Genomic DNA, 23,078 nt, shown 5'->3' with positions numbered 1-23,078 from the left:
TGCAAACCATTAAAGTATAAATTGGGAAAGCAATAGGGGATTCACCTGTTTTTATATATGCCTAATGCTCCATCTGCACTTTTGGGCAGGGATCTACCAGAGAAGCTGGATGCAAAAATAATATTTAAAAACAGAGAAATTAGTTTGGAGGTAAAGGACCAACAATATGTGGAGCTGTTAAGCCAAATGTTAATAACCAAAGAAATTGAAATTGTAAGTGAAGAAGAGAAAAACTTCAAGAAAATAATGGATCAAGTATTCCCTGGGGTATGGGCTTCTAATATACCAGGGAAAGCAAAGAATGCATTGCCCATACAAATTAAGCTCAAGGAAGGGGAACGACCAGTAAGGGTTAAAAAATACCCCCTAAAGAAGGAAGACAGAGAAGGGACTAGCCCAATCATAGAAAACCTTTTGCAAATAGGACTGTTAAGAAAGTGTCAGTCTGATTTCAATACACCCATTTTGCCAGTAAAGAAGCCTGATGGGTCATACAGGTTAGTACAAGATCTACGGGCTGTTAACAAAGTAACTGAAGATTTGTATCCAGTAGTTGCTAACCCTTATACCTTATTAACTCGTTTAACACCTGAACTAACCTGGTTTACTGTTTTAGATTTGAAGGATTCCTTCTTTTGCCTCCCTCTCCACGAAGCCAGCCAGAAAATTTTTGCATTTGAATGGGAGAACCCCAAAACTGGACAAAGGAACCAGCTCACATGGTCTGTATTACCACAGGGATACAAGAACTCCCCCACTATATTTGGGGAGCAACTTGCCAAGGATTTAGAGTCTTGGGAACCTCCACCATGAGAAGGGCAGTTGCTCCAGTATGTGGATGACCTCCTAAGAGCCACCCAGACCCAGGAGACATGCGTGGACTGGACGGTAAGCCTCCTAAACTTTTTGGGCCTGCAGAGGTATCGAGTATCCCAGAAGAAAGCCCAGATGATGAGGCAAACAGTCATTTACCTGGGTTATGAAGTGAGTGCTGGTCAAAGGACCTTGGGGCAGGATCGCAAAGAAGCAATATGCCAGACCCCGAGACCTCAGACAGTGAAGGAACTGACAACCATTTTAGGCATGACAGGGTGGTGCAGGCTATGGATTTATAACTATGGGTTACTTGTTAAACCTCTATATGCCCTGATCACGGAAGGGAGCAGAGATGTTCAGTGGACAAAAGAAGCAACCCAAGCCTTCAACCAACTAAAGAAGGCCCTCATGTCAGCTCCGGCTTTAGGACTTCCAGACGTGAGTAAACCATTTTTCCTGTTTTCCCACAAAAAACAAGGGATTGCCCTGGGAATATTAGCACAGAACTTAGGCCCGTATCGGAGAGCAGTGGCCTATCTCTCCAAACAGCTGGACACGGCAGCTAAAGGATGGCCAGGGTGTCTCAGAGCTGTTGCAGCAGTGGCAGTGAACATCCAGGAAGCACACAAATTCACCCTGGGCCAGAAAATGACTGTGCTGGTATCCCACAAGGTGTCTGTAGTCCTTGAGGCAAAAGGGGGACATATTAGCTCTCCCCACAGAGGTTTCTGAAGTACCAAGCTATACTAGTAGAACAAGATGATGTTGAAATTGTGGTAACTAACACTGTGAATCCAGCTTCCTTTCTCAGCAGGAGTATGGGAGAACCAGTGATCCATGACTGTCTGGAGATCACTGAAGCCACCTGCTCCAGCTGCCTGGATCTGAAGGACATCCCACTTGAAGATGCTGAGACCTGGTTTACTGATGGAAGCAGCTATGTCATCAGTGGAAAAAGGCATGCTGGATATGCGGTTACCACAAGCAGAGAGGTAATAGAGTCTGGACTTTTATCAACAAACACCTCTGCACAGAAGGCTGAAATAATCACCTTAACTCGAGCCTTAGAGCTGGCAAAAAGAAAAGAGATTAACATCTACACGGACTCAAGGTATGCATTTGGGGTGGTTCATGCACATAGAGCCATTTGGAGAGAGAGGGGACTGTTGAATTTGCAAGGGAAGAATATTAAACATGCACAAGAGATACTGAGACTACTAGATGCAGTACAACTACCTGAGACGGTAGCCATCATGCACATTAAGGCACACCAAAAAGTGAGCTCTGAATTGGAAGAAGGGAACATGCTGGCAGACAGAGAGGCAAAAGACGCAGCCAAAGGTGAGGTATTTGAGGAGACAGTGGAGGCAACATTGATCCCAGATGGAAAAATTTTCATTGAAGGTAAGCCAGTATACAATAAAAAGGATAAGAAACTTATTAAGGCAGAAAAAGCAAATTATAAACAAGAAGGATGGGCTGTAACAGAGGAAGGGAAAATTGTAGTGCCTTCCTGTTTTCTGTGGTCATTAGTGCAAAAGGAACATGAAAAAACACATTGGGGAGTGGATGCCCCGTATAACCATCTGAAAGGAAAAATTATGGCCAGGAAACTACAGGGCACAGTAATACAGGTAACTCGTCAGTGTAGTCTTTGCCTCCGAACTAATCATAAAAACATCCCAAAGCCTAAAGTTGGACAAATTGGGAAAGGTTGTGGACCTGGGCAACAGTGGCAAATCTATTTCACAGAATTACCCAGGAAGGGGGGATATCGTTACCTCTTGGTATTGACTGATACCTTTTCAGGTTGTCCAGAAGCTTTCCCTACTAGGACAGCTAAAGCACGAGAGGTAACCATAGCACTGTTGCAAGAAATAATACCGAGGTTTGGGGTTCCAGCCACCACATCCTCAGATAGAGGGCCGCATTTTGTTTCCAAAATTGTGCAACAAATTAGCCACCACCTGGGGATAGACTGGGAGCTGCATACCACATATCATCCTCAACTGAGTGGTCAAGTGGAAAAGATGAATCACTTGATTAAGCAACAAATTGTGAGATTGGGACAAGAGGCAAACCTACCATGGCCCCAGGCTCTTCCATTAGCATTATTGCGAATTCGAACAAAACCAAGGACAAGAGAAATATTGAGCCCCTTTGAAATATTATATGGGAGACTATATGCAGTTCAAGAAGGAACCACACCTACACAAGTAGGGGAGGAAACCCTACACAAGTATATGGTAGCCCTGAATAAACAACTGAGAGAAATTGAAAAATATGTGGCTGGAGCTCAAAACAGAGAATTAGATGGACCAGTACATGATGTACAACCTGGGGATTATGTATATATTAAGTCTTTTGCAGAAAAGACCCTGGAACCGCAGTGGGAAGGACCATTCCAGGTCCTCCTCACTACCTTTATTGCAATCAAGATCAAAGAACAGAAGGTCTGGATCCATCACTCCCGAGTGAAGAAAGTCCCTGAGGGAGTCTGGAAAGTGACACCAGGCGACAACGAACTGAAGCTGAAGCTCACCAGGAACAGTGAATAAATGGACTTACAGAAATCATGGACATAATGGAGAAGGTCGTAATTATTATAGCCTCTTGCTTAGACTTGGACCCCTGGTGCGAGGACACGAGGCTTGACTCCATTTTGATCAGAAGGCTGATTTATTATGATATATATTATACTAAAATGCTACATTACAACTGTACTAAAAGAACAGAGAGAAAGGGATCAGAAGGCTACAAAGACAAGAATAGAACAGGAATCAATAACAAAAATCCTGTGACTGCTCACAGCCTTGGCACAGGTGGCTGTGATTGGTCACTGATTGAAAACAATCCACATGGACCAATGGAAGATTCACCTGTGGCACTCCACAGCAGCAGATAGTTATTGTTTACATTTCTTTCCTGAGGCTCTCAGCTCCTCAGGACAGGAAAAATCCTAGCAGAGGCTTTTTCACTAAAAATCCTGGCAACAATAGCCATTGCCATAGTTGTAACAAGAGCCAATGCAATACCAGGCAGGTGTGAGTGTCTGTCCGAAATTGCCCTCATTCTTTGCCTCACAACCATCATGAAAAGCCAAGACCACTGAGGAAAAAGATCCTGTTTTAGGATCTTGGTCCTGCTTGAATTGTCATCCACCAGGCCAAGCTAGTGTTTCCACAGGTGTGTTTGCTACCCTATGGGACGCTGCACTCGATGAATGAGGAGAGGGACACTGTGCCCTTTTACACCTGCATCATTTAGCAACGCTGATCCTGGAATTTCTCGTCTCCTGACTTGGCTGGACTTTCTCTCTGGAATGACCCTCTCGGGGGTCACCACAAAAAGACCCTCCATTCCCCTTCATCGTACCACCGTGACAGATGGACTGAGATTGGAGAAAGTTCTCCCATAAAGGACTGAGACATGTGACCCCTATATGGAAAAACCCCTCTTCTTCCCTAAAAGACAGACTGAAATCCCTACTGAAGGGTGGGGGGAGGCATGTGTGGGGAAGGCCAGGTGACCAGAGCAAGTTTGCAAGTGACCACTGGACCAAAACCACAATGGCTCTCGCCCACTGCTGAGATCATGAACTATTGTATCTGTTCTATCCCCCCTTTGCAATTTTCAATAATAAAAACCCCTGGGTTAGCTAGGGGCTTTTGAGATCTCCACTGACGTGCATGCAACAGGCTTCGTCGACTGGACTTCAAAGGACCCCGTCATCCCACGTCTGGTAGCTATACCCCTCTTTCCTTTTTCTTTCTCTCTCTTTTTCCTTATTCTTTCCCTTCTCTTCATTCCCCTTCTCCCTAACACATTTCACTGTGGTTATTCAATAAAAGTACATTTGTTTTGATTTTTACTGCAAAACCCCCTTGTCGTGTCAGTTTTTGCACCCTGAGATCAGTGAAAAGAACCTTCACGAATAATGTCCTTAGGACGGATCGTGTCAGCAAGTACAACATAACTGGAATATACTGGTGCCAAGGGAGGGCCTACAATCCCCACTCTCGTAAGGCCCTAAATGAGATCCTAAATGTCACAAATGCACATTTGTGGGAAGGGAGAAATATTTGAGCATGTAACTATGCCTTTGTGCAAGATGGGTTCTATGAGGCTTACCATCCACCCATTAAACTCATTCGGATTAGCTCTGAATGCTGTGACAAATGTTTGAGTAAGTGTCCTGAGTTTAGACTAAAAATAGAGGGGTGTGCAATAAGAAGGTATGATCTTGACTTTAACATCACTCAAGTGTGTACTGAATATCATAAGAACAAGACCAGAACTACCCCACCAACGCAAAAGAAAGCTGTTACTACCCAAAGGCCAATTATTCCAGAAGTAGAAGACCAGCCTATAGATCCTATGATTACTAGAATTGGGCCGTATGCTATTAAGAAAACAGGAATTCAGAGACTGCTGGTTAATCCAGAATGGTCTCTGAAGCGAGTAGAAATGGGAATACAAGTAAATGCTTCGGACATCCGACCAGAGTGTGTCCCATTTCTCAGAAATCCTTTCATGGACTCGACCACTTGGCTTCAAAAATGACTGCCCTCTAACTTTAGTGGTAAAAGGGATCTCACTGTGTTGTAGTGTGCTTTTATACTTTGTAATACTTTGTAATAGTTTTGGTTTTGTATCCCCTTGTTTTTCCCAAATGGTGTACCCCTTTTTGTACCCCCTTCCTCTACCTGCGTAATCATTCTCCTGTGTTGAGATCATCGCCAAATCCCCGCCCTGGCTCTCTGTCAGTCACTCAGCATCCCATCCTCTCTATCTAGAACTTTTGGTCTAAGTTGTCGAGTGATTAGTCCAAGGCCAGGGGTCAGCCCACTAAGTATTATTTTATACGCTATCCCAAATGTCCATCCCTAAGGTTTCATCCCTGAAGGGTCTTTATTGGTCAGCAAATGTATCTACCTTCGGTTTCCTCCCCCCCTTTAAATGTAACCTTGAGATTCCTTTTGTTTTACTCTCAGCAAGGTGCACCACTGAGGTGTGGGGCTCCCTGGGGAGCTCTGAATAAACCTTGGACTGGCCCCCTGCTGAGAGTCGGCCTTTTATTCTCTACCGATGTCTCCAGCGTCTCTTCTGCTGCAAAGGTGACTAGCCTAGCTGCCCTCTGTACCCTCGGGGCACCAGAGAGTGTGTCCTCCACCCCCTGCTGTCAGCCACTTCGGGTCTGCCCCCCCCCCCCCCCCCCCCCCGTTGTCTGCCGACCAGGGGCTTGCTGGGGCTCACTGGGAGGCACCCCCAGAGAGACGGAGACATCGGAGACATCACTGGGCTGCTAGGGACTGGACTGGGAGTGCTAAACACCATAGATTCAGAAGTGTTGATGAATAAATGAACCATGGTGGGGAGTGACTTAGTTAAATTACAGCAACCTTTACAATCCTCCCTACTAGCACTAGGTGACAACCATTGGAAGTTATCCAAAGTATTACCAGAATGGGAGATGGGAGAACACTGAAAAACAGAACCATGAGGTAATAATTAATGCATTAGGCACAGCCAGTGAAAATGTCTCACTAGCTCTTGGGTGTACTCAAGCACAACTATGGATGCAGTCAGTGGCTGCTGCAGTCATCAGGGAGGGTGGAGAGGGAATATTCCCTGCTGAACTCGGCAAAATTTTTTGGGATAGCGCATCCAATATGGAAAGGGAACGGCAAGCTTGGTGGACTGTGGTCAACTTCACTTATAACCCTATGACTAGTAAAGTAACAGCCTTTGTTTTAACAATACATAATGCATCAGTGAGCTTAATTCACCCAGTAGTTCCCCGGGATTAAACCATGAAGGGACTGTGTTATATCCTTCTGAACATAGAACGTGGGCACAAGAAATTAGAGGAGAGTGGCAGACCATCAACCTAGAGCCCTGTTCTATGAGAAAATAACTGGGGTACATATGTGAGGAGACAATAGAAGGTGATAAAGACACATGTTTGGACACGGACCAAAGCATCTGCCACTTTGAAACGCATTCAGGCAATCAGACAACTTTGCTTGTATATATAGGACAAGGTTGTGTCTGTCTCAGGACAGCATGCCCCACCGTAATGATAGACAATCTAAGCATGAATGAGACTCAGTTTAATTTATGTGTCTGTAACTTCGTCAAAATTGAGGGATGTGACTTCTCCTATCAGACACCTGTAATATCACACCAGTATATAAAAGCCAACTTAGTTACTGTGCAAGAAATAGTGTCTGTGCCCATTGTGGCAGAGAGAATAGGGACAGGCGGTCGGAAGATTTCGGGCTGTCACGGAAACCTGATAGGGCCTCCCTCACCTGACTCCCAGAGATAAGGATAGCCGCAGGACAAGAGGCCAAGAATGTTGTAATCCCCCCAAGAATGTTGTAACCCTACCTAACACGGCCTCCACCCAGTCCCCTTACTAACCATATAAGGTAAAAGTCAGACCCCAAAGGTAGGGGAAGGACCAAGGGTATATATACCGAGGAGAAAACCAATAAAGGGCCTTTGGACCGTCTATCACATTGATGTCTGCGTGTCCTTAGCCCGAGCGGCCAAGAGCATTGGGCCGTCGTGCTGCGTTTCCTTGGAACCAGGTCGTTACGCCTTGCCTGCAAGGCAACAAGTGGTGCCGAAACCCGGGAACACAAAAGAAACAGAACCCGGGATCGGGAGTCTCCTGGACAAGGCCAGCGGCTGCGGGGGGTCCTGGACTCCACCACAGCGAGGAGGGACGCCTCCGGAACCGCCACAGCCTCATAGAAGCTGTGGCCTGAGTTTGAATTGGAACCGCCATAGCCTCATACAAGCTGTGGCCTGAGTTTTACGAGGACCGCCGCAACCTTGTAGAAGTTGTGACCAGAGTCGTGTAGGACCGCCAGTCTCGTGGAAGTCGTGGCCCGAGTCGCGTGGGGACCGCCTCAGCCTCATGGAAGCTGTAGCCCGAGTCGTGAGTTATTTTAATTTACAATGGGGTATTAGATGTGACTTCAAGCATTTTCAGCTTGCTATTAATAAGCTCCAAGAGCTAAGGACGATAACTCGTCCCATAGACATATTAAATTCAGAGGTGTGGGAGAGATGTACACTCGCTTTAGCCGAGGATTTAAAGGTTACAGGCAGTGGGAAATGTCTTAAGGCGTGGGCTAAAGCAGAGGAAGCTTTAAAAAAGGCCTCAGAACAGCAGGAGGCATGGGAAGCAGCGAAGACCATGCTGTTAGCAACCCCAAAAATCGGGAGCGTGGCTGCGACCCAAACGGCCCCGGGAAACAGCCCGGAGGGGGGGGGGCAACACGCGGGAGGCGGGCGTTCCCCGCCCGAACCCGCGCGCGGACGCGAGCCCGGGTCGCGACCACCCGGCGCCCCGGGGGGACCCCCCGACCCCTCCGCAGTGCCCGCGGGACTCCCCGACCCCACAGCCCACCTTGCGGGACCCCTTGAACCCCCCGCGGAGTGCGCCCGGCCCCGGCCCGCCCGAGGAGCCCGCCGGGGTCGCGGAGCCGCTGCCCCCTCCCCTCCCCCCACCGCGAACCGCCGATTCGGGGACGCTGACGGCGGAACAGGACTCGCGTTCGTTCTGGGAAGGTTTAATGGCGGACGCGCGCCGCGCGGAGAGTATCGCGGCCGCGGAATCCGGCAACGCCGTGCCGGCGGCGGCCGGCGGACCCGGCGCCAGAGCCGCACCGCCGCCATACGGGTTTGAAAATGGCGCGGGCCACGCGGGAGAGGGGCGGGGCCAGCCGCCCAGCGGCGAGAACGGCACGGAGCCGAGAAGGAGCACTACCGCGCATGCGCGGGGCAGTGCGGGGGGGCGGACACCCGAACGGGAGCCGCGCCCAGCGGCGCCACCGTATAAGGGGGAGACCCCGCCCCGCAGGGGGCAGGAAACACACGGGGGGGCGAGAGCGGCGCCCCCCCCGAGAGGCGGAGCGACACCGCTCCAGAGGGGAGGAACGAGAGCGACACCGCTCGCGAGGGGAGGCGCGATTCCACCCCCGAGGGGAGGAGCGGGGGCGGAGCCGCGGGAAAACGCAGAGCAGACCGGAAGCGTACTGGCATTCAACTTCCGGCTCGGAGACAAGTGAGAGCTCCTCAGTCAGCTCAACCGAGCTTACCGAGTCAGACTGTGACTCGGAAGCCGAGAGGGCAGAATTAACGCGGTTTCAAGCGAAACCGAATAAAGCTTTCAATAAAACCGGGAAGCAAACACAACATAAGCTTACAGACTGGGGCAAAATAAAGATAGCATGTGCAGATTGGGTGGATATGACCAGCGTTCATGCTTACCCAGTCAGAGTTACAGGGGCCCAGGGAAATCAGCAGCGAACGTATACACCAGTAAATGTAAAAGAGGTTCAGACAATAGCGAAAGCAATTTCAGAAAAAGGGATCAACTCAGCAGTGGTTACTACTTTAATAGACGGGCTTTTTAGCAATGACGATTTACTTCCCTTCGACATTAGACAAATCGCTCGTATGATATTTGACGCGGCGGGTATGATTGTATTTAAACAAGAATGGACAGACAATTGCACAACAGCTTTAGCCCAGGCATCGGGCGAGGGGCAACAACTTCATGGCTCGAGTTTAGCCAGGTTGCTGGGGAGGCATGACGACGTAGCTACACCACAACAGCAAGCAGCACAGCTACGAGCTGAGGAGGTCAGAGCAACAACTAGGGCAGCCAGACAGGCTATAAAGGCAGCCTCTGGGGTGGTAACCAGACCAGCACCTTGGTCTACCATCCAACAGGGAGAGAGTGAAAGCTTCACACATTTCGTAGACCGGCTGAAAACAGCCCTGGATTCCTCCACAATACCCGTAGCAGCCATAGAATCAGTGGTGACCGACTGCCTTCGCCAGCAGTGTAACTCAGTCACCAAAGAGATCCTGCGTTCCCTGCCAGCCGGAACCAACCTAGCTGGAATGATAAAACACGTGGTAAGGGAGGAACAGCTGACACCTATTCAGGCAGCCGTCAATACCCTAACCAGTGTCATGGCTTGCTTTAAATGTGGCCAGGCAGGCCATGTTGCAGCAAGCTGTCCTCACCCGACACAACCTCCTCTAGCAGCACCATCGCTCCAGACACGCACAGGGGAGATTTGCTGGAGCTGTGGGAGGAAGGGTCACATGGCCAGGGATTGCAGGTCTAGGCCCCGGGGAAACGGGAGAGGGAGGAGCCACACGGGCCATATTCGGCCTCCTCCCGCAATGAATATGAGACGGCCCACCTATGCCAATCCCCGGTGGGGCAGGGGACCCTCGTACCCTATGCCATCACAAGGAGCAGTCAGTACCACACCCCTGCCAGCAATACAATGGCAGAGCTGCCCAGCACCACCAGCGGTACTTTCGCATCCGCCACAGCCACAAACCACGCCGATGCCGCAGGGCCAGCAGGGAGTGCCCCAGAACGGGGCCCCTGGGTGGCCTTGGCCATGAAAATAGGGAAGGAGCCTTCAAAGGTGTGGGCGGCATGTCGCCTTTATAACAGCCTAGACCCCCACGTCATAGGGCTTCAGTTTTGGGCGGACACGGGGTCAGACTGCACGGTTTTTCCCCTAGCAAGTTGGCCCAGACATTGGCAAATTAAAGAAGTCCCACCAGTGAACGGAGTGGGGGGGCAATCCCGAGCGTGGAAGAGCACCCAGCTGGTAGCTATAACGCTTCACACAAAAGAGGGGCCAGAAAAAACAGTAGCAGTCTATCCATACATCCTGCAGAATTCTCCACCCCTGTTGGGAAGGGACGTCCTTGCTATGTTAGGAGTCAGGATCACAAATTTATAATGAGGGCCACTGCCATACACCCAGCGCTGCCAATCAAGATAACTTGGAAATCATCAGACCCCATATGGGTCGAGCAGTGGCCCCTATCTGAGCCTCGAGTGGCAGCCTTATTAGAATTGGTCGATCGTGAGTTACAAAAGGGTCACATAGAACCGACCACTAGCCCATGGAATACCCCTGTATTCATGATCCCCAAAAGGTCAGGGGAAGGCTATCGCCTCATCCACGACCTAAGAGAAGTGAATAAGACAATTCAACCCAAGGGTCCAGTTCAGACCCTGATACCCGCAAACTCGGCCATACCCGAGGGACAGCCATGCGCAGTGCTGGACATCAAAGACTGTTTCTTTTCCATACCCTTGCACCCTGAGGACAAAGAACGATTCGCCTTTTCCGTTGTGTTTCCGAACGGTAAGCGGCCAAATCTGCGCTTCCAGTGGAGAGTGCTACCACAAGGTTTGGTGGACAGTCCGACTATATGCCAGATCTCCGTGGACAAAGCGCTGACGCCAGTTCGACACTCCTATCCCACCGCAACCATCATCCAATACATGGACGACATCCTGATCGCAGCTCCATCAACGAGCCAGGTGGATCACCTGGTGTCCACAGTCACAGAAACCCTGCGAGCCAACGGTTTCGAGATCGCGACCGCAAAGATCAAGAAAGGACCCTGCGTGACATTCCTGGGAGTAGGGATCACAAGCTCCTACGTGACCCCTCCAAGGGTGAGAGTGAACCGAGACGTCAAGACACTACACGACGTCCAGCGCCTGGTAGGATCACTGCAGTGGCTTCGCAACATCATCCTGGTTCCTCCGGAGGTCATGGACCCTTTGCACGACCTCCTGAAAGGGAAGCAGCCCTGGGAACCAAAGGAGCTGACACCGCAAGCAAAGAGCTCCCTCGACTTCATCGAACACCAGATGTCCACTGGCACGCTTGCCAGGTGGAACCCAGCTATGCCCCTGGACTTGTACGTCCACTTCACGCCGAAAGGAGGAGTGGGAGCATTGGCCCAAGGACCTACCGAGAAGTCCTGACCGATCCAATGGGTGGTCCTCGGAAGACCAGCTCGAGCGTTCTCCCCAGGGACGGAATGCATCGCGAACCTCATCATAAAAGGCAGAAAACTTGCCCTGAAACGCCTAGGAACGGAGCCAACAAGGATCCACCTTCCGCTTCGCAAGCAACCGGCAACGGAATCGACAACAATATCGGAGCACCTAGCCCTTGCACTCACCGGCTTCGGAGGAGAAATCTCCTACTCCGCCAAGCCGCCTTGGACTCAGCTGCTGACCATCGTCGACATAGACATGCCACCGAAGGTCAGAGACAGACCGCAGCCAGGACCAACAGTCTTCACGGACGCTTCCTCCATGACCTCGACCGCAACGGCAGTGTGGCAGGCAGGAGAGCAATGGCATTGCATCAAAGCGTGTGACCCAACACTGTCAGTGCAGCAACTGGAGGCAGCGGCAGTAGCCTTGGCGTGCGGACTCTTCCGAGAGGAACACCTCAACATCGTGACAGACTCCATATTCGTGGCAAAACTCTGCCTAGCCATGGCAGAACCGGGGGTGTCAACATCAGCAGCAGCCCAAATGCTGGAAGAAGCGCTCTCCTCACGACGGGGCACCATATCCGTCATACACATCAACAGCCACAACCCAGTCAAAGGTTACTTCCAGATCGGCAACGACAAAGCGGACGCCGCAGCAAAAGGAGTTTGGACGTTGCAAGAAGCGCGTCAGCTGCACGAATCGCTTCACATCGGGGCAAAAGCACTGGCAAAGAGATGCGAAATCTCAACAGCAGACGCGAAACACGTAGTGGCGACCTGTCCTCATTGCCAGAAGTCACCACTGTGGACCAGCGGAGTCAATCCAAGAGGCCTCAAGCCCTCAGAAATCTGGCAATCAGACTTCACCGTGTGCCAACTGATGAAGCCAAGAGCGTGGCTAGCAGTGACAGTAGACACCTTCAGCGGAACGATAGTAGCCACGCAGCACCTCAAAACGGACTCAAAAGCCACGATTCAGCACTGGCTGACAGCCATGGCATGGCTCGGTGTCCCCAGACAAATCAAAACAGATAACGGGTCGAATTTCACTTCCAAGCAGGCGCAAGAATTCGCCAAAAAATGGGGTATCACCCTGGTACAAGGTATCCCTTACAACAGTACCAGGCAGGCAATAGTAGAGCGGGCAAATCAGACCCTAAAAACCAGAATAGAGGTGTTGGCAAAAGCAGACGGCTTTGCCAACTCCATTCCCCCAGGAGAGCAGGCACGCATACTAGCAACAGCTCTGTTAGCGCTCAATCAATTTCCCAGGGGGGACGAGACAAACAGTCCCGTCCAAAAACATTGGACCACTCGAATGCAGGAGGAGGGTCCACGAGTAATAATAAGGAACGAGCTAGGCGAATGGGAACGGGGTTGGAGGTTAATGCTCACGGGACGAGGGTACGCAGCAGTCAAAAAAGACGGAGAAATCAGGTGGTGTCCACTTAAATCGATCAAACCAGATCTCCAAAAGGAGCAGGGTGACGCTAATGAGAATGGCGAGTCTCTGTTTGCAGGACATGATCGAGGGACGTCCGCGAGACGTGCACACTCGCGTTCTGGAGGAGAGAGACAGACCACCGAACCGCCAGACAGCACCCGAAGGACCGGCATGGGCGAGATCCAGTCATCAAGGGTATCTCTGGGTAATGTTGCTGCTGGGGCTAGTTGCCAGGGGGCAAGCCAGCTCACAGTACTATCCCCATCAGCCATTCAGGTGGGTCATACGGCACCTCACCAATGACAAGGTGCTCAGACACGTCATTACACCAGACGCCCCATCCTTCATACTTCGCATTACAGACCTGTTCCCGGGACGACCAAAGCCAGACCCTCATTCCCCATACGCCAAAAACACATACCTATCCTATTGGTGCCCAGCCTTAAACCCCGGAAAAAGTTACTGTAATCGCCCGGGGTGGGGATATTGCGGACACTACGGTTGTGAAACAATAGTCACAGACACCAGACCGACAGGGCCGGGGTGGGACCCACAGGAACCCGACAGATTCTTACAGTTCACTTGGGCGCCAAAAGGCTGCAAAACACCACTCTTCCATCACGAAAGCACCCATCGAAACAGCCACAAACTCCCAAAAATCCAGAAATGTATTAGGTACAACATGACAGTCTTGCAGCCCAGAGACCCCAGTTGGGCCTTCGGAAAAATGTGGACAGTAGTCCTTCACGGGACAAACGAGTGGGTAAACGTGCAGATTATCAGGCTCATACCGTCAGTACCCCGAGCGGTCGGACCAAACAAAGCAATCAAAAGCGTGCAGAAAGGGAAAAACACGACCTACCCCAAAACCTTACCTACAAGGGTCGCGAATACCCAGACAGGCCTAGCGAGAACCATTCAGACACATCGCTTAGCTAAGTCGGATTCAGACCCAATCCTTCGCATGTTAGAAGCTACCTTCCTATCCCTAAACGAATCCAACCCTAACCTAACCAATTCCTGTTGGCTATGTTACGATGTCAAACCACCCTTTTACGAATGAGTCGCCTTAGATACCCCTTTCACATATTCCTCAGCAGACGCCCCTCACCAATGCAGATGGGACACTCCCCGCAAAGGAATCACCCTGAGTCAGGTCACGGGGAGGGGGAGATGCTTTGGAAATGCAGCCCTAGCTAGGCGGGAAGGCAACGTGTGCACCAAAGTAGTCAAACCCGACAGGAGAAAAAAGTGGGTAGTCCCATCCGCATCGGGCATGTGGGTTTGCCAAAGATCCGGAGTGAGTCCCTGTGTGTTCCTAGACAAATTCAATGACTCAACAGACTTCTGTGTCCAAGTCTTAATCGTTCCCAGGATCCTGTATCACTCAGACGAGGAGGTGTACCAACTCCTCGGAGAACCCAGCCGACTCCACAAGAGAGAAATAATAACAGGCATAACAATCGCAATGTTGCTCGGCCTAGGAGCGGCAGGAACAGCAACGGGAGTCGCGGCCTTGGCGACCCATCACCAAGGTTTGTCCCAGCTGCAGAGGACCGTCGACGAGGATCTACAGAGAATAGAGAAATCCATATCCTTTCTAGAGAAATCAGTTTCCTCACTTTCAGAGGTGGTCCTGCAGAACAGGCGAGGACTGGACCTCCTACTCATGCAACAAGGAGGCCTGTGCGCCGCCTTAAAGGAGGAATGCTGTTTCTACGCAGACCACACAGGAGTCGTCAGAGACTCCATGGCGGAACTCCGAAACAGACTGGCTCAGAGACAGAGAGACAGAGACGACCAACAAAGCTGGTTCGAATCCTGGTTCAATCAATCACCATGGCTAACCACTCTAATTTCTTCCCTAATAGGTCCGTTAGCAATCCTGCTTCTAGCCGTCACGTTCGGACCGTGCCTACTGAACAAGCTAGTCTCATTCGTCCGGACCCGCTTGGAACGGACCAACATCCTGCTCTTAGGCAGACATCCGATGCTGTGAATTCAACAAGAAGTTCAACAGGGAACGCTGCCGGACGCAAGAACCCGAGAAAGAACTTGCCAGGCAGAAAAACTAACTCAGGAACCCCAAATCCCCTTTCCTTGTCAAGCAACAACCTTAGATACCTCATATCAGCATGTAGACAACTACCTCATCCATTTGTGGGAGAAGGGGGGGGAGATGTGGCAGAGAGAATAGGGACAGGCGGTCGGAAGATTTCGGGCTGTCACGGAAACCTGATAGGGCCTCCCTCACCTGACTCCCAGAGATAAGGATAGCCGCAGGACAAGAGGCCAAGAATGTTGTAATCCCCCCAAGAATGTTGTAACCCTACCTAACACGGCCTCCACCCAGTCCCCTTACTAACCATATAAGGTAAAAGTCAGACCCCAAAGGTAGGGGAAGGACCAAGGGTATATATACCGAGGAGAAAACCAATAAAGGGCCTTTGGACCGTCTATCACATTGATGTCTGCGTGTCCTTAGCCCGAGCGGCCAAGAGCATTGGGCCGTCGTGCTGCGTTTCCTTGGAACCAGGTCGTTACGCCTTGCCTGCAAGGCAACAGCCCATAGGAATTAATTTGACTTTAGTTGCTCAGTTGTTGAAACATCAAGAACTGAGAGAAATTTTGAAAGATATTAGAGATGCAGTGAAAAAGACTTTAATCACTATACACCATGACACAGAAACCATCAAAGGGGTTTTTAAACGATTTGAGGAACACTTGTCTCATCATTGGTCGGATGTGCTTTTTGGAAGGTCAGCAACAGAAACCGGCATACTTAGTACTTTAATTCATGCTATCATTGTGTTGCTTATTTTAGTTAGTATAAGCTTAGTTTTGTCTATTGTGATACTTGTTTGGAATTGGAAGATGACACGATGGATGACGGCCCTAACTTCACTATCAAAAGCATATAGTTTAGTCTTGAGAGACACTAGGCACATGTCTTGGGCAAACAAAGAAGAATCTGCATATTGAGTAAAAGAATTTACTCATTCCAAAGAAGAAGTAGGGAATGAAACAATAAGAGCTGTGTAAGCCATTAAACTCTCTTTCTGCTGCATGAAACCACAGTGTGTGTTGTCTCTCCATTTCCACCATCCATGACAAGTTGTCTTGAGTATCTCGGTTCCCTGCACTACTGTGCAGGCCCCATTCATCAAGATCACTCAGCTGTTGTAGTTTCTCAATTACTTCATCTAGGGGATTCCCTGTCTCATTAATCAAGAGAATAATGATTACATTTTTGTATGATGGTGGAGCAGTCCTAATTAGCTTATTTCTCACAGGAACAGACAATGCATTCCACATCAAAGAGTCCAAGTCTCCAATAAAGGTAGCCGATCTCATTACTTGCTGCTTTATTTGTTGTATACAATCTTGCAAAGTATACCACTGATTTTTGGATCATGACCAATCATTTTCTGTAGGGTATTTGGTGTTACATCCCTGAGCAGCCAAAGCTAAAAAATTAGTATTGTGAATGTTATTCTAAAATGCATCCTGTACAAAATAATATAAGCTGAAAACTTCTTAGACTCTCCTGAGTCTAGGATTACCCCTGGTGCTCCCTGGTCATGCAAATGTACCATCTAAGAGAGCGGTTCCTTGGGTCTTTGCTTAAACTGTTCATTTATATAATTTACTTTGTGCTGAGTATAATCCTCTATCACATCCCTCCTGACCTGCTGACCATTAGCCTCTAATTCTATCTTTCATCTTCATGATGGTCTCACATGATGGCATGATGATTTCTGCCTTTTCTTTCTATATCCCTTTTATGTATTCTCAGTACCCCTAGCATGCATACTTGTAATTCCTTAAGCCTGATAGCATAGTCCTGGTATTCTGCTAGTCGAGAAGACCAAATATCCTAAAGGCCTCACAGCTGGAGGCTGGAAAGCATTACACTATCTTGAGAAACCAAGGCCCCCTCTAGAACATATCCTCTAAACCAGTATTAGACCCATCTGGGGGAGAATACTTTAAAATAGGGAGATGTCACGCTATTCATTTAAGCATGTCATTGGGTCATCTTTGTTAGATATGCCAATTTGCAAGGTCTATAAAATTGTATATGCGATCTACAGTGTATGTGCATTTTGGCATATTACACCCTGATGAATTGTTACATCATAATGATCCTTATTAAATCCCAAGGTAAAAACCCTTTTATCCCTTAATTGTGTCTGGTTCTTTGCCGCTTCTCTTTCCCCGGCTAGCTGATGATAAGAGGGGGAGGGCGGCAGGTTCCCCCTGGAGCTCCGTTGAATCCCAGTTGTCAATTGTTTCGGCGCAATATAAAACACAGGCAGCGCACACGGGTCCCAGGGAAACTTTATTTGATGGTAAACTTCCCCTTTTCCTCTCCTGGGACCCCGATCAAGGGGAAAACAAAGACTTATATTTGGTGGGAGGTCAGGGGTAGGCACAACTTTCAACAAATCAGGGGAGTTGGGAGTAAAAATCCTAGGCGGGGATAAAGGCAGTGAACCAATACAATTCCAAGGGAGGAAAAGCAGTTCCAATAAATGTGTAAAGTTTGGAGAAATAGAAACTAGAAACTAGCTGACAAAATAACTGGGAAAAGGTGGAGACAAAAGGAAAACAGCACCAAGGAAAACCACAAAATCACAAATCAAACCATAAACCTACTAATAAAACAAAAAGCACGATACAACAGCTCTTAATTCTAGGACCAAGGAAAAGGCATCAACATCTATGAATTCATCTGGGGAACCAGCCTCATCAGAACCTGTAGAATCCCAAATACCTTGTCACCATCATATTTTATGGAAAAATCTCCTTGCCCAAGATTTCTCTCCTGGGAAGCTGAGAAGCCTCAGAGAAAAATGAAAACTATAATTATCTGATTTGTTTCTCCTGTGCTTTGCTGCTGTGGAATGTGTTTGGACATTATTAACCAACAGGTAGTTGTTTCATTGGTTGCATGTGAATTGTTTTTACTTATTGGTCAATTACAGGCCAGCTGTGTCGAGGCTCTGGTGAGAAAGTCATGAGTTTTCATTAGTATTCTTTCTAGCTTTCTGTCTGTATCCTTTCTGTATTCTTTAGTATAGTTTAGTATAGCATTCTATCATATCATATCATATCATCATATCATATCATATCATATCATATCATATCATATCATATCATAATAAATTAACCTTCTAAGAACATGGAGTCAGATTCCTTCCTTTCCTCCCAATGTCAGGGAACCCAGAAAATACAATATCTCTTTCCCATTTATGAGGATCCCACTGCACACCTGCCTCTGCAATCACTGTATGCTCTTCCTTGTGATTCACTTGTCCCGTCTTTTTCTTATACTGTGCAGGTCAAACAACATCCTTCTTGGTTACAGTCTTGTAAGTGTCCAACTTATCAGCAAGTAGCTTATTTTGGCACTGTAACATTACAATTTGATTCTGCAACTCACACATCTCTCGCTCCATGTTAGAGTTTTTCAACAACTGTTCCTTCTGTTTGTGTTTTGTTTGATATGCTGTTAACAAAATCCATCCTTGTTTTCCCAAACCCATCAGCTCTTTTCCTTTTTCAATATGCAATTTTTGGATGCATTTCAATACATCCAGCAGTTCAACTTCATTTAACTTCTCAATTGCTTGCATGGTCCTCCAACCTTAGCCCACTTGAGACCCAGCAAACTATAGGGAAGATCTTTCCATCAGGGAATTTCGGATGGGACCAATTCCTTACACTTAGATTTTTTACATTTAGATTTTAAAAGCTACATTTTGATCTGATCCGGCTGACTATGCCAATTTTTTTTGGCCAGTGGGCAGGGTCAGCACAAAAGACACAGACACCAACTTAAGGAATGGTGTAATTTACTATAATGCAAAGCTGTAAAGAATCACAGAAGAATAAGCTAAGCAATGCACCTAATCATTACTACAAAATAATGCCTATAGTGATTAAGAAAGATACTGTGTTGATTTAGCACAGCCTGATTTCTTGGTAGTGGGAGAGTGCGACAGGGGTAGCTTTAGTGAGAAGCTGTTAGAAGCTTCCACCATGTCTGACAGAGCCAATCGCTGATGGTTTTGAAGATGGGCATGCTGCTGGTCCAATTAGAGAGGTTGGTAATGCCTCTGTGATGACATATTTAAGAAGAAAAACAAAACAGCACACATGCAGTTTTTCCCGAGGGGTGGCGAGGTGCCACGGTCTGTGGCTGTACACCACCGCAGACACTGCCATGCCAGCATGGCCCACAGCAAGCTTTGCCAGCCTGGCTGCCTTTAGCTAGCTGTGCCGCAAGCAGAGGGGCAGGGATGGCAGCAGTGGCTTCTTTTTCCCAGTGCCCTGCATGAAGAGCAGCATTAATGTGAAACAGAGTGGAAATTTTCCAGGGTAGAAATCCATTTCAGATTTAGGTGAAATGTGACGCTTTGAATTATTAAGTCTGTAGCTTGCTAGCATAGCTGAGATATGCTGGTTTAATTTGTTTAGTCGGTTTTACAACTTTTACAAAGTTGTGGAGTTTAGGTTTTTTTCGACTAATCAAATGTTGCTGGTTAATTAATGACCTGGTTTGAAAAGACAGGTGCCTGCTAAGGAAGGCAGGAGCCTCTCCTGAAATGGAAAATGTAAAACCCCTCCTTCCGAATTATTATAATTTCGAAATCAAGGGGCTCCCAGGCAAAGATATGGGAGTAGGAAGAATGGTTCTTTATTAAGAAAAATAAAAATTAAAAAAATGAAAATGTAATAATTCAAAACAACACTGACAGAGTCAGAATATGACCTGACACCCTGTTGGTCAGGGTGTTGGTAGCAGTCCAATTAAATGGTGGCTGCAGTCTTCCTGGAGTGACAGATGTGGTTCTGTTGAAGCAGTAGTCCTGTAGAAGAGTGTAGTTTCCCTCTGAAGGTCCAGTGGTGGTGTAGATGGGCCTGGTCTTCCTCTGGGAATCCAGTGGGAAAGGCTGCCTGTCTGCTGGGGTCGGCTGTCAATTCTCTCTTCCCCAGCACGGGAAAAGGTGGTTCTGGGCAGGCCGCGCTCTCGAAGAAGGAGTCTGGACTCTTGCTTTTGGTCTTCAGTTGAGTTTATTATTCCTTATCTACAAAGTTTTTCTGTCTGTCCAGCCGAGGTCTGATCAGCAAGACAGCCAAGGGCACTCTCTCCCGCCCACGGGGCGGTTGTCTCTTTTATAGTAAAAACTACGTATAAGATATTTACCTTTAATTTCCAATACTTTTCGCCCTTGTTAGCAAGTGCACTTTCCCTATGAACCAATCCACACATGCCAACATCATCCTGAACATGGATGCCAAGGAGAAGAAAGAAGAAGGACAGGGCACGCCCAAATTCCTCCATCTTAGAACCCCTGACCCCTATGTACAGAATTTAAAACCCCCCTGTACAACATACAAAACCCCCCTGTACAGTGCTCCAAAGTTTTTCCTTCACCCTGTGATTCCTACTACTATGCTACTTAAACTCTTGTGGCCTGTAATTCTTCATATAAGGTTGGCAATTTGCTCCATGAATTAAGATCGAATTTCCAGGTGTCTTTGGCTTCCTGCCAGGGTCTCCGAGCCCCTGCCAGGGCTTTGAGAGATCCAGGGCATCCAGAGAGATGCTCTGGGTTCCGACACCTGTGGTGTTCCAAATCTCCGAGTATATCCAGGTAGGAATGTTTGGCTCCTCCCCCTGGGCAGAGCATCTCACAATGGGATGATGTAATTTTATCAGTCATGCAGTGATACTCAATGGCCTATTAACAGAAGATATCTTCCCGGAGGGAGGATGTATAGTGTAAGAGATAAAAAAAACTACCCCACCTGGTTTTAACAGGTTGTCCAATTAACAGAAGATAACTGCCCTGCCTCGAACAGATGGCAATAGAATGCACATCCCCAGCCACATCTTGCATTTGCAACCTAAGACAATTAAATAGCACCAGCGCCATGGTAGCTGCCACCGCCTGTGCGGTGGCGGCGGACACCCCGTGGCCAGCAGCAAAAACATGGCGGGCGATTCCCCTATGCAGAACCTGGATGAAATCAACCTCTTGGCACTGCAGGATCCTGCAGCTATCTTTGAATTAGTTGGACTTGTTGGCAATGGTACCTACAAGTAGCAATTTTTCTTCTAGTCAGAGAAAAGGAGGAAGTGAGGACATGTGAGGGCAAACAGCATGTTGGCAGTAAGGTCAGTGAAAAAAAAGAGGGGGAGGAGATGCTTCAAGTGTCGGAGCTGAGATTCCTCTGCAAGCCATGGTAAGGACTATGGTAAAACAAACCGTCCCCCTGTAATGCATAAAGTCCAGAGGGGATGCAGAAATGTATCAGTGATTGAGAGAGATGGGGACAACTGACTGGTGATCAGAATCCGAATTTACTGTGGACTACATATCCTGCTAGGAAGGCTAGTAATTTTTTACTACAATGATTCGGTTAATCATCACACAAAAAAACTTATACATTTTTGCAACATCTCTTCTACTTGCAGAAATTCATTCAATCTTCTTTCCTGTCACCAGTCTGATCCAATCCTCTTGCAATCTTCAAAGCTCTGTTTGGTCTTGCCAAGGCATTCTGGTTATCAAATCTCTTATGCTAATCAGGTCCCAAAGTACTGTCTGTCTTTGCAACAATATCTCCCCCTTCTCTTTCAATCAAAACCAGTTCTTTAATGGTCTTACTAATTAATCTCTGCACACACTGAAGCAAGCAAGGTATGATTAATGCAATTATTATCAAAATCATCACATGCCTACCCATCCTAAAAAAATCTTTTAGCCAGGTTGCTAAACCCTATCCACTAAATAGGTTATCCAGCAAAAGTCCATATCGGGGTTCGCTGTTTCGTCTCTGCGCCGATACACGTAAGGTGGTTCTGGGCAGCCTGCTTTTCAAAGGACGAATCTGGACTCTCAAGTTTTTGGTATTCAATTTTGTTTATTATTTCTTGTCTACAAAGTTTTCTGTCTGCCCAGCCGAGATCTGGTCAGCAAGGCAGCCCAAAGCACTCTCCGCCCGCCCACGGGGCGACTGTGTCTTTTATAGTAAAAACTATGTATAACCTATTTACCTTTTATTCCCAATACCTTTCATCCTTATTAACAAGTGCACCTTCACCATGAACTAATCCACAAGTGCCAACATCATCCTGGACATGGATGCCAGGGAGAAAAAAGAAGAAGGACAGGGCACGCCCAAATCCCTCCATCTTGAACCCCCTGACCCCCATGCACAGAATTCCAAACCCCCCTGTACAAGGTTCAAAACCCCCCTGTACAGTGCTCCAAAATTTTTCCCTTCACCCTGTGATTGCTGCTACTATGCTACTTAAACTCTTGTGGCCTGTAATTCTTCATATAAGGTTGGCAATTTGCTCCATGAATTAAGATCGAATTTCCAGGTGTCTTTGGCTTCCTGCCAGGGTGTCCGAGCCCCTGCCAGGGCTTTGAGAGATCCAGGGCATCCAGAGAGATGTCCTGGGTTCCGACAGATACGGATTCTACTCTTAGTTTAAACACACTATCCTTTAATTGCTGTATGCTTTTATGAATAGATTCTGAGTGATCAAACAGATTCATACAACACATTCCATCAAAGTGTTCATACCTATGACCTTGCGCTAGATGCAAAAATCTATTGCAGCCCGATTTTGCAAAGTAGCGTGCCTTACACTGTCAACATCTATTAATAAGTTTGATAAAGCAGATCTGGTGGCATTTGTCTGTTTTGCAAGTCAGCAAGCCTTTTTTACAGCCACTCCTGACAAAAGCAAGGATGTCCAATTCATCTGGGTCTCGGACCACAAAGACAATTTATCATTGCCGTATTCATCAAATGCATGTAAACTGTGCCTTATTCTGCGGGAATATTTGTGCTGTAGAATCATGGATGCATTAGGTGTCAGCAGAGTCAATCGTCCCAAACTACAGGGACCTCCTTTTATGTGCGAAGGGATGTCCTGGGT

General features: G+C 47.9%; 1 pseudogene; it reads left to right on the top strand.

The window, feature by feature from the left end:
- Positions 1–186: 186 nt before the first annotated feature.
- LOC135289052 (uncharacterized) lies at positions 187–10,428 on the top strand (annotated as a pseudogene).
- Positions 10,429–23,078: the final 12,650 nt, after the last annotated feature.

The sequence above is a fragment of the Passer domesticus genome, chromosome W (assembly GCF_036417665.1).
Source record: "Passer domesticus isolate bPasDom1 chromosome W, bPasDom1.hap1, whole genome shotgun sequence".
Taxonomy (NCBI): domain Eukaryota; kingdom Metazoa; phylum Chordata; class Aves; order Passeriformes; family Passeridae; genus Passer; species Passer domesticus.
Note: the sequence above shows the minus strand (reverse complement) of the source record. Positions and strands in the feature narration are given on the sequence as shown.